This window comes from Mesocricetus auratus, unplaced genomic scaffold (assembly GCF_017639785.1).
Source record: "Mesocricetus auratus isolate SY011 unplaced genomic scaffold, BCM_Maur_2.0 Super-Scaffold_100010, whole genome shotgun sequence".
Lineage (NCBI taxonomy): Eukaryota > Metazoa > Chordata > Mammalia > Rodentia > Cricetidae > Mesocricetus > Mesocricetus auratus.
In genome coordinates this window covers 53990537-54003055 of record NW_024429194.1, presented here as the reverse complement: position 1 = coordinate 54003055, position 12519 = coordinate 53990537, and the positions used below count along the sequence as shown (strand labels likewise).

Here is a 12519-nt window from a genome sequence, read left to right as displayed (position 1 = left end):
TTTTGTTTTTGTGGTGCTAAGGACAGGATCAGAGTCCAGGGTTTTTAGAATGCTACAGAATCTTATCAAACTGTACCCTCAGCTCCTAACGTAGTCCTTCCTTTAAATGAATGGAACTAAGGCCTTAGATTGACCAAATCAGAATAAACAAACTGATGACTCTGGGAGCTTTAGAATCTACTCGAAATTCTTCATAACAAGATCCAGCTATAATGCGGTCTTTGAGCTTTAACATATGACAAATACCGTGTTGCCTCTTTTCTTAACCAAACACCATAAACCAGCCTTCCATCAGGCAGACTTGTGCTTTCCTCCTGTCCCTTGCTCCTGATGTTTGGTGGTTCACCTTGCATTGGTCAGTGCATAAAGAATGAGATACGGAGAACACAATACAATACAAGCTCACTGTTTCTCCCTTCCTTGCCTCGGCTCCTTTGTACAAGTGAAAAATATGGAGGCAGCTTAGCCTGACTTCCACTCCTGAATGTGAGATAGCATATGAGATGCAGTCCAGGATCCACTGATGCAGTCTAGGATCCACTGATAGAGTCCAGGGATCTATTGATGGTGTCCAGGTTCCACTGATACAGTCCAGGATCCACTAGTACAGTCCAGGATCCACTGATATGGTGCAGGAGTCACTGACAGAGTCCAAAATCCATGATAGAGTTCAGGATCCACTAATGTAGTCCAGGGATCCACTCTCCTTTTGTACTGAGGAATCTTGTAGACATGAATGAAGAGAAACTTAAGTAGGAACTGTGTTGGACTTCTAATTACTCTCAATAATTACCTATGCTAGAAAGAAGGAATTTAAAAACCACACAAGTGTGTCCATCAGTTGTATGAGTTCTTACCCATTCAGTTCTAAGCTCTGCTTATGTGGAGGTTTCCTTTTTCTTTTTCCTTTGGTTGTTTTCTGTTTTGTTTTGTTTTCTGATACAGGGCTTTACGTAGCTCAGGCTGGCCTTGAATTTGTGATATAGCCAAGGCTGACCTTGAATTCCTGATCTTCCTGTTGGATTACGCGGGACTAGACTGCCACACTCCCCTGCATTTTGAGGTTTTCAATTAGAGATAAAATAGTGCTGCACTCTGTCAAAGCCGTCTGTGGTAACAGTGCGCTGTGAGACGGAAGATCTGAGATTAAGCCTTGCTTTTTCTGTCTACTAGACAAAGGGACCCTGAGAGAGATCAAGCAATGTCTTTTAATTTAGGGAACATTTATTGAATGTCTTTAAAAGGACCAACCTAGATTCTCTACACAAAAATTAAACAGAATCCTAATGTGGGAAATAAGACAAAGAAAAAAGTGACTACAAATTAAGTGTTTGGTGACTAAATAAGGAAGACTTTATAGCTGGTGGAGAAGAGATATTGGAGTAGCAGTTAGTAGGATGTGGCATTTAATTTTTTTATAATATTTTAAATTCACAAATAAAATTATATCGTATATGGGGTAGAAAATGATGCTTTGACATGTGCATATTATGAAATAATTAAAGCTAGCTAATTAACTCATTGTTTCAATATCTGAATTTTGTGCTGGAAATATATTAACTGCATCCGTTAGCACCTTTGAAGTATGAAACATATTATTACTCATTATAGTTAGTATTCATTCCTGGAAGTCACTAAAGTGTATTTCTCCAGTCTATTGACAGTTTGCATGATTTGTCATTGTTGCTGTTTTTGAGACAGTTCTTCTAGGTTGCCCTAGTTGTTCTGGAGCTCTCCCTGTAGACCAGGCAGGCCTTGACCTCATGGACATTCACCTGCTCTGCCTCCCTAGAGCTGCTACTAAATCCCTGTGCCACAATTCCCAGTTACAATTTTTATGATTTAATGAACGCCTTTACTTTTCCCAATGACCCCTTCCCCAGGGGTGACTGTCATTCTACCCTTGACCATGAGTATCTTAGATGCCAAATGTAAGCATTTGTTGTTCTATACTTGGCTTATTCTACTTAGCATCGTGTTCTTCAGGCTCACCCATGTTGCCATAGGTGACAAGATTCCAATTTTTAAGGTGGATAGTATCCCAACGCGAATACTGTTGTGATATTTTCTTCCAGGGAATACTTATCTTGACTCCATCCATGCTTTGGCTTTTATGAGTGTATCAAGTCACTTTTCTGTTGTCGAGATGACATACCATGATGAGAGCCAACTTACAGAAAGGTTGTTTTGGCTTATGATGATTCCAGCGGGAGAGTCCATAATGGTGGGAGAGTCATGGCAACAGGCAGTTGAAGCAGGAGGAATCAACCTTCAACCACAGACGCTAGCAGAAAGAACAGGGGGCTATGAACTCTCAAAGTCAGCGCCAGTGAAGTGCTTCCTGTACGAAGGCCCTGGTCAGATCCCAAAGAAACCTGGGACAACTGGTTAACTGTGGTGTCTATTAACAGACTAAAAGTGCTGGCTTGGCCTCAGCACCTGTGGCTCCTCTCAGCACTTCTCGCCCCTCCCCCATCCCTAAAGTCCAGCCCAATGGTTTCTTTCCTTCTCCAGAGTTCATTTTAGTCACACTGCACTCTCTTGATTCTCTCTCTCTCTCGGGCTCCCCTCTTGGCTTGCACTTGGCCTCTTTGCCCTCCTGGCTCTCTCTTCTCTCTCCCTTCTCTTCGTCTCTCATTCTCCCAAACTCTCCTCTCATGGCCCCAGTTCAGTCTGGACTCTTCCAGATGCCTCTGGGTTCTCCCTCAGATCCACAATAAAATCCTTCTCCCAAAGTTTCCATGACAATCCCCCAGCAAACTGGGAAACAAGTCGTCAAATACCTGAGCTTATTCTCATTCAAACACCACATTCCAGTACCTGGCTACCCAGGAAGCTCACGGACATTTTACAATGTAAAATACGTTTAGTTCAACTTCAAAAAAGTCCCAGTACCCTTTAATAGTTTCAATACAAATCAATAGTCCAAAGTTTTTCTGAGACTAACTGTAAACCCCTATAAAGTCAAGAAGCAAATCACAAACTTCTAATGCATAATGGCAGTGAATATACATCCCCATTCCTAATGAAGTAATGCTGGACCCAAAGTAAGACCTAAATCCAGTCTGGTAAATACCCGATCCTGTAACTTCATGTCTAGTGTCTGGGACTTTAGTTTCAAGGGCTTAGATGGTTCTACCCTTCCAGCTTTGTTGTCTGCTACACGTGCCTCTCTGCTGACTACACAGGCCTCTTCTGTAGGAGCAAGAACTGTCTCCCTCTTTGTTGACCACATACACCTCTTCAGTATGAGCAGGAACTGTCTTCCTATCTGTTGACTACATATGCCTGTCTCCTTAACAGAAAGAACAACCTGGAAGTGACCTGAAGCTACAAACTCTCAAAGCCCACTCCAGGGAAGCATTAATCATTCAAAATACCATGGCAAATATCTGCACTGAGCATGGAAGTGTGGACATTTCTGGGTTTTCTGTTTGTTTGTTTGTTTGGTTGGTTGGTTTTTGGTTTTTGGTTTTTCGAGACAGGGTTTCTCCGTATTGTTTTGGAGCCTGTTCTGGAACTCACTCAGTAGACCAGTCTAGTCTTGAACTTACAGCGATCCACCTGCCTCTGCCTCCCCAGTACTGGGATTAAAGGCGTGCACCACCAATGCCCAGCGAAGTGTGGACATTTCTTTGCCAACTGATTTCTGTTCCTTTGAATAGATGTCCAAAAGTGGAATTTCTGAACCATATTTCAGTTGTGGGTTTTTGTTTGTTTGTTTTGGTGTGTGTGTGAGATCTCCATACTGTTTTCCATTATAGTGAGACTAATTTACATTTCCATCAGTGCAAGAGAGTTTTCATTCCCCCATGTCACCAGTGCTTGTTACCTCTCATCTTTGTGGTCATACTCATTTTAACTGGTTTTGGGTTTAGTGTTTATGGTTTAGTGTTTATGCTAAACTATACTTTCACATGCACCTATTGCTAGTTGTGGGTCTTATTTTGAGAAATGTTTAAGTCTTTTACCTTTGTGTTGGGTTATAGCTTTCCTATGAGTCGTTGCAGGTAGAAGGTGGTGTTTATTACCATTTTACTGAAGATCCTCCATGCATTATGGCCTTTAAAGAGATGTTTACAATCAATTTCACTGGTGTCTGTTTGGGGATTAGTTCTCTTCCATCTCTTTTGACATTCTTTCTTTTCAAAAGAAGAAACTTATATATGGTCAAATCCACTTTTACCCAGCTGCACAAATCATGCAGCATATTATATTTAAAGTGAAGACATAATTCACTATGTTGGAAAGTATATAAAACCTGCAAGATTTTAAAAGAATAATTCTCATTTAAAATGGGGAAAATTGGAGAAGGGCCATGTAAAGAAGAGGAAAAACCAGAATGTAGACATTTCTAGTTTACAACAATCAGGGCACTGTAAAAGGATGGGCCCAGAGTCCTTGTTTTATTTATTTAATCACACTCTCTACCTGAAACATTTTGATGCAAGTGCAGAAATAAAGGTATTTATGAAGTCAGACTTGTAATTGCCAGAAAGTAATAATGAATGCCAACTTGGGTCCTGCTACCTGTGTAAGTCCTAAGGGGAAGATGAGCTCATGGATGCATGCATATATAGATCATTACTAGACTGAATTAAAATACATTAAATATGGAAGTCGGATATAAAGCCCTGAGAATTATCCAGCATAAAAAGAATAGTAAGAACAACTTGAAGGTTTAAAAAGAAGAGACCCTAAGATGTTTGCTGGCTGGGTAAGGTTACCAAACATCCTTCAAGAAAAAAATCTTATATAAAGCCCTGGCAACTGACTGGTCTAAATTGGTGCCAATTTAGGTAGAGGGAATTGCTTTATTCTTCTATTTGTGTCTGTCCAGTCCCTAGATTCAAGAGATTCCTGTAACTGATGCTTGAGCTGGAGTGAGCTGAAATAGAGACAAAGAACCTAAAGCATCTATTGAAACCTTTTCAAAGGGTAAGTTTTGCTTGTTTTTCATTTGCTTCATGGATTAATAGCTTAGCAAACCATATGTCATGGGTTAAACAGTTGGATAATTCACTATTTTACTTTTGGATAGCAGTGTCTTTGGTCAGACAGGAATCTGTAGAGTTGACAGAATGTTCCTCCCTTCACACACCCCAGAACTTTCATATTATACACTAGCAGCAAGCTACTCTGGAGTGTATTAATGTATTGGCATCACCACAGAATGGGGACAAAGAGGAAACATCTTAATGACTTTAACATAGAAGAAGTTACTAACCACATACAGAGAGACAGTTCATGCAAAGACACACATGTTCAAAATGAGAATTAGAGTTGGGAGAAACTGAGACAATGGAAACAGGAAGGACATCTGTGAGCAAAATGTATGATTTCTAAACCAAGATGTGAGCAAGGGATTGCATACAGGAGCCAGTAGAATACTGTTCTTTAAAATGATTTCAAATGATTGAAAAGGATTGCCTTCAAAAACAAGCCAACACATGCACTCCTTTGGGCATGAAATCGTTACTTTGAAAGATACCCAAGGTAAAGGAGATGCACAAGAGTGAACTGTCAGCGTGAGTGGAGATGGAGAACAGTGGGAGGTTGCAGTGCAGAGGTGGGCATTGTCAAGCTGAGCGCCTGCGCCGCCGGAACCATCGTGAACCAAAGAAAGGAAGACAAACTATTGAGAGCTATACTAATGTGGTTTGTCTTCTCCTAACCTCCCCCCTGAACCTAACTGGGAACTTTGTAGTTAGTGGTGACTAGCTGATTTACTCCCAAATGGATTTAGAAACACACAAAAAAAATTCATAATGCTGATGCAGAAATACAAGCTCAAACCTGAAAGTCAGGACACTCTTATCTGAAAACCAAAGCCCGTGTTACTGCAAGAAGACATCTATTCTACCATAGAACTGTAAATTCTGACCCATCCGCATCAGGTCAACGCAGAATCCCAACTATTAAAACGGCGAGAGAAGAATAGTGAGCAATGAACATTGCCTTGGTATTCAGAGTCACTTTAACTGCCAAGATTCATCAGCGAGAAAGGCCCAGGCCTGGTCCTCTTAGCACCAAAGCAAACCACGACTTAATTTAAAAGTAAAGAAAGTGAAATCAGAGTGGTTTTCTTCAAGTATAAGGTACAGGGAATTCAAATTTTGTTCAGGGCTTCTTTTCTGCATGAGAAATTAATGAAGGGAGAGTCAACTCCATGAGAAATGTTTCCATGATATTTTTTTTTCAGGATTTGATGGTACCACAAATTGGTCATCAGAGTGTACCTTTACTAACAGGCTTCATTCTGTGTAAGCAGAAGATCTTGTGTTTGTGTATTATTCTGTTTTAAGTGATCCCATATTTTGAGTCAGTTGTCAGGCTGAAAATTCCATAGTTTGAGTCAGCTTTCCCTTTGTTGTTTATAGAATAACAGGCCATTAGCTAAGTTAGCATAAAAACTAATACATTCAATGTCTAACTTTAAAAATGTCACTCATCGACAGGCAGTGGTGGTACACACTCTGTAATCCCCAGTACTAGGGATTTTAAGGTCAAGCTGGTCTACAAAGTGACTTCCAGGACAACCAGGACCACACAGAGAAACCCTGTCACACACACACACACACACACACACACACACACACACACACACACACACACAAAGTCACTCATCTTTTGGCATTTTAACTGCATGTTTTACTGACTTCACTTTTTAACTATTATCCTAAGTGAGTAAATTTTGTTATTTATTGCTGTTGTTTTGGTTTCTTAGGGGTTTCTTTGTGTAGCCCTGGCTGTCCTGGAAATTGATCTGTAGCCCACACTGGCCTCTAACTCACAGAGATCCTCCTACGTCTGCCTCCTGAGTGCTGGGATTGAAGGTGTAAATCATCACTGCCCTGCTAAGTGAGTAAAATGTATTTCTTTCTACAGATTTTTGAATTGAAAACAATAATGACAATGATTTTGATGCATACTTAAACTTCCACGAATTGTTATATATGCACATATTTTTACATTCAACACTAATCTTATGTTTACCTCTTTGGACGCCTTGCTGCCAACACATTACAAACAGAAGTTACCAGCCTTTGTCCTGGAGGAGACTGCATTTCCTTCATTAGACGAAAGAGCAGTTTAGCTTTGCTGTCGCTGTTGTTTGGGGTTTTGGTTTCTGACTTTGATTGTTTTTGCTTCTTATTTATGAGACTGGGACAAGCTATGTAGTTGTGGATAGCCTAGAACTCCCTATGTAGACCAGGTTATCCTGGAACTCCCAGAGATCCACCTGTCTTTGCTTCTGAAGTACTGAAATCATAGGAATGAATGCCCCACTATGCCCTGTGTGCTTCCGCAGTGCAGTGGCCAGGAAAATGGGTTTTCAGTCACATGAACCTGAGTTTGGACCCTGTCTGCATGCTGTGGGAACCTGGACCTACATCTTTGTGTCAGATCCCATAGCCTGAACCAGGCCACACCCCTCTGTAGCTCTCTCTGGGACAGCTAAGAAGCACTCTGTGCTGTGCCTTGATAGCTCTCAATTTATGGTACCTTGTCCCCATCCCCTCCTCCCACCCCTGCCCATGCTCCTTAATGGTCGCATATTCTCTGCTGGACTAAATCACATGATGTAAAACCTCCCACCTCATCTGACCTTTTCTTCGTTCCCAGACTTGGTCCCCGACTCCTCAGGGGAGACTGCTCTCTGAATATGCTCCTTCACCCTCTCTATGCTTTAAAGAGAAGCCCCTCCTTCCCTTTAAGGACCCATCATGTTCCACTGCTCGCCATCCCTCCTGAAGGCCTGAGCAAGACCTTGAGGCCCTTTTCATTCCAATAACCTTACTGAAGGACTCCGTGCGAGCCTCCTTTCAGAGTGGGGGCACTGCTACTTATCTCTGATCATGCACACTTAGTACTTCCTAGAAACCTGGATTTCCCAGTGGAAAATGCAGATGCTAAGTTTTAGCTTCCAGTGGCTTGTTAATAGTCAGATATGTACAATATAGATGGATCCTAAATTGCTGCATCCCCTCCCCACATATGTTATTTAAATGAAAAGCTCAGGTTATAGGATTGTCCACAGTTGTCTGCAATGATTTTGATCTAGAGTTTCCAAGTCACTTTCATAAACAGTCTGGATGAAATGGGTTAGAATTTCAGTAACTGAATATGGAAACGATCTACTCATCAAGAATTTAGGCATGAGGAATAATGGCAGGGTAGGAAGCTCCAGGACAAGGTTTAGAAAGTCTTTCTACATGCTTCATACCAATGCCAGCATCTACTGTTTGAAATGAATTCCAGAATAGTATACCCCAAAACCCTAGAAGGAAAGACATTCTGGAAAGAATGAGGGAGGGAAAGCAAAAGTAGCTAAGACAGGCATTCTCTGGGCGTGGTGGTACAGGCTCAGGATCCCAGCATCAGAGGCTGAAGCAGGAAGATCTCCCTTGCAGAATCTTTACTTTTTCCTAGAAACTGTAGTCATGGATGGAAGGATTTATAAGCAATCATTTCATCTGACTCTACATTAGTTAGTTATATTATGTTGGTATCAGAATTCAAATGAAGTTAAAAATTTATTGTTGCCCCAAATTGTAAAGATAAAACGAAAAGGGGCTGGGGGGATAAAGTACATAGTCATGAAGTATAAAATCTTAAAACTCGTAGTTCCCATTTTATAAAGACACCATCTTAAGGTTTAGTGGCTAAATAGGAAGTACTGACACAATTACAGATTATGCCCCACTGTGGAAATCCTCTGTGAGTTTCCAATACAATCTGGAGAGTTACAGTCTGTCTTTCTCAGAAGAGGGCAAACCACAGGGCCAAGTGTAAGGTCCAGGCTCCAGTGGCAGGCAGCTAGCTGACTTTGGGGACTTTGCCTAAAAAGACTTTTGTCTTGTTTGGAATTTGTTTGCTTGTTTGATTGGGTTGTTGATTTTTAAAAACCATTATGAGGAGGCTAAGACTCAGAGTCCAGGGAGGCAGCAGAACACATCCTAACACGTTCCCCGTGGCTGAGCGCCATCTTTCTGATGCTTAGGTTTTGATTCATTCTTCTGCTTCCTCTAAAAGTCGTTGACATTCTTTTGTGAATTTGTTTTTCTTCCATAAAGTCCCTAGACATGGAAATCTGCTTCTTTGAGCTCCAGAATCTGCCACATTAATAAATCTAGACATTGATTATCCTTCCTCAATTTTAAAATGTCGATCATCTGGAAAACAGAGTAACTAAAACAATCAGGACTGATAATTACCAAATTATTTGCTCAGCAGTTAATTTTTATATGTCTTCTATCACCAAAATTAAGGATGGTCCTTTTTATTGTATGTGGAGAATGTTGGTCCATTCTTCACTGTATTCTTACTTGCTTAGTTGTGGGGGACATACATGTTCCTTGTAACACCATTCAGTGCTAGGTGTTGGAATCAGAATACAATTCTTTTCAATTACGTTTCTGGTGTGTGAAGTATGAGAGGCTTCATAATCAATTACATGAAGTCACAGAAGCCCAGAAATCAGCCATCTAAGCCAGATGTGGTAATTCACAACTCTGGCAGACGAGGCAGGAGGATTGTAAATTGGAGGCTACCCTGTGTTAGTTACTGAAATTCTATCTCAGCAAGCAAATAAACAGAAGTTGGAAACACTTTTCTCCATCCTATAGGCTGTCTTCGCTATGCTGATTGTTTCCTGTTTGCTGAGCAGAAAGAAGCTTTCAAAACCAATGAAAGTCTTTTGGTTTAGCAGAATAAAGTACAAATCCTATGGAAACAGTTGGGAAAACATGGCTTCACAAATGCTGTAAGCTGAATCTGAACATCAGGTTTTGTTTGCTTGCTTTTTATTTTTAAACCAATAATGGCTAATATTTTTTAAAAGGGGAAGATAGATTGGGAAGGAGGCTCAGGGGGTAAAATGCTTCCTGTGAGGACATGAGTTCAAATCCCCCACATCCATAAAAAAGGCAGCATGATATAACACGCCTGCAACCCTAGTGCTGGGAGGAAGAGAAAATCAGCTCCTGTAAGGATCCCTGGGGCTAGCTGCTCAGCCTGTCTAGCTGAAATGGTGAGTTTCAGTTCCAGTGGGAGACCCTATTCCAAATAGTAAGGTGCAGAGAGGGAGGGGAACACAAGATGGTGACCTCTGATCTCTGTAAGTGCAGGCACTGGCGTCAGAAACAACACCACACACACACACACACACACACACACACACACACACGCACACGCATGCACGCACGCACGCACATCTAGACACAATGCTTCTTGGTCTCCAGGTTTTAACAGTCATAGGTAGAGATTTGCCTGTGATTCACCACCCCCAGCTCATAGGCAGTGATGATTTCTCCTAAACATTAAGGGCCGATGGGTAGAGCTACTTACCTCATCACTTATGTTCTAGAAACAACCTATTTTAGAGCAGAATGGAAACTATACAGGTAAAAGTTGAGAGAAAAAGATCAATATTTGTGTTGAAGGGAGGTGGCCATCGAACTGCAAATACACCACATAGACATAATAGGCAGGAGGTTGGTCCTGCCCCTCTGAGGGACAGGCTTTACTCTGCTTCATTTTCTTGACACGTGAACAGCTCCATGTGGGACAAATCTCAGTTTTGTCCAAACCAAACTCCCAAGCTAGCGCTCTGCTTTCCTCAAAATGTGCTCTCCTCATGTTGCCAGGAAAGAGCCCTTGTCTGTTTGAGACTCATGCAATTCAAATAGACAGAAGTGATAAAGATGTAAGCTGAGATTCTATTTAAAAACAAAGAACAGAAAACCCCTACCTGGAGCAGCTTTTGAATTCCTAAGGTAGTATTTAACTTGCTCAAGATTTTCATTCAACATTTACAATTGGCTCAGTGTTCTGCCGAAGGAAAAACCTGTTGATACAGTTCCTTTAAAGACTGTGGGTTTCCAAACAACCCCAGATAGCACACATTCCTTTGGTGGGAGGCCGAGCTCTGGGGCCAGCCTTCCCATTCATTCCAAGAAGGGGAAAGAGACTGAACTTACCTGCCAACAGGTGAAGTTATGCAGGTCCCCTACATGGATTGCTTTGTTTTATGAATCGAGGTTCCGATGGTAAGGTCCGTAAACGATGTTCTCTCCCCGGGACCCCTCTGTTCCTCCTCCCCAACCCCACGCCTTCTGAGATCACAGCTGGGAAAATGTTTCTCGTTCAGGGATGCCTTTCTTTCTTCTCAAAGTAAACCCCCTTTTCTTTTTAGCTCCAAGAAGATTGTCGCTTTCTTTATTTGCCAGTGTCTGGGTGCCTTGCCTATCTAATGTATTCATTGTTTCTCTTTTCTCTTGTTCCTTATGCTTGAGCACATCTGAAAAACAAATGTAAGCTTTGTATCAAAACAAAGTAAATGCATACTTTATAAAACCATGAAGGACAAATAAGGCATGGTTATATTCTTAGTGTTTAAAATTCTGGCAGTACTTAACAAATTTCTTTTTAAAAGCTCCCAACCAGCTTTGTGCAGAAACCCACTTTCTGAGGTTATTTTATTTGTGCTCTTCCAGATTATGTACAAAAATACTCACTATGCTTCAGAAGTAGGTATGTGCATTTTAGTGAAAAGGAAATGGAGCAGCTTAAAGCTTTTGAATGTTGTTTTCTAATTCGTCACTTATGTTTATCTGCAGTACTGATTGAATATATTTCAGCAGAGATGTGTATAAACATCTAGTATAAGAATTGAACTTAATAAAGACTAACAGAACTGGTATATATATAGCATTTCCTGAATAGTTCCCTAGCACCACACACACACACACACACACACGCATGCACGCACGCACGCACACACGCATGTGCACACACATGCACACATGCGCAGACACACACACATACACACGCGCATGTGCACGAGTACACAGGTGCTTGGGAGCACACACATACACACACATGCACACACACAGACACACACATATCTTTAAAGGGTTCTAGGTTGAAGTAAAAGTACTTGCTGGTGTTTGTTATTCCTTGAAAGCTCAATCCTAGAGTTGTTTAAATTTTGTGGCTGTTGCTAAACTCTTAACAATGCAGAGGGAGAGCAATGGTGTATGCCGTGAGTTCTGTCTCTCTCTTCATGGTGTGCTGAATCTCAGCGGTTGGTAATAGTCCCAGGCAAAGTTCCTTGTCTGCCCAGTCTCTCTCACAGGCACTGGAAGGGACTGCATTGAGTCACCCACATTTTTATCTCCTAAGCTCATGCATTCTATGAGTAATGGCATGGAGGTTGGCTGACTGGGGGTACAGATAAAGGCCTTGACCAGAGAAAAAGAACTGGGGATAGCATCTGATTAATAGGAGGGGCTTGATTAGTATTTTGTGCATGACAGTCCCTCTAGTTGTGGACAGCAAATATGTCCCCAAGTACATAACGGGGGGGGGGGCAGAGAAGAGGGAGACTTTCCTTTTTTGTTTGTGTTGCAGTGACTTTATATTGACAAATGTAGGCAGATGAGATTTTCTCTAGCATTCTGACTTTCGGCTTTATTTCCAACATTCCCTTTGAATTTTGCTTTAAGGAAACGGTGG

At 41.4% G+C, this 12519-nt stretch overlaps 1 protein-coding gene and 1 long non-coding RNA gene across 2 annotated transcripts in view; one reads left to right on the top strand and one right to left on the bottom strand.

The window, feature by feature from the left end:
* Nucleotides 1-11271, bottom strand: part of LOC121142827 — a 45005-nt gene extending 33734 nt beyond the window's left edge. Inside the window, exon 1 of the long non-coding RNA XR_005879940.1 lies at nucleotides 10983-11271. This is a non-coding gene — a long non-coding RNA (uncharacterized LOC121142827). The remainder of the gene's footprint in view (nucleotides 1-10982) is intronic.
* Nucleotides 1-12519, top strand: part of Slc39a10 (solute carrier family 39 member 10) — a 126349-nt gene that overhangs the window by 26873 nt on the left and 86957 nt on the right. Inside the window, exon 3 of the mRNA XM_040753637.1 lies at nucleotides 4841-4938. The gene's annotated coding sequence lies outside the window, so the exon portion shown is untranslated. The remainder of the gene's footprint in view (nucleotides 1-4840; nucleotides 4939-12519) is intronic.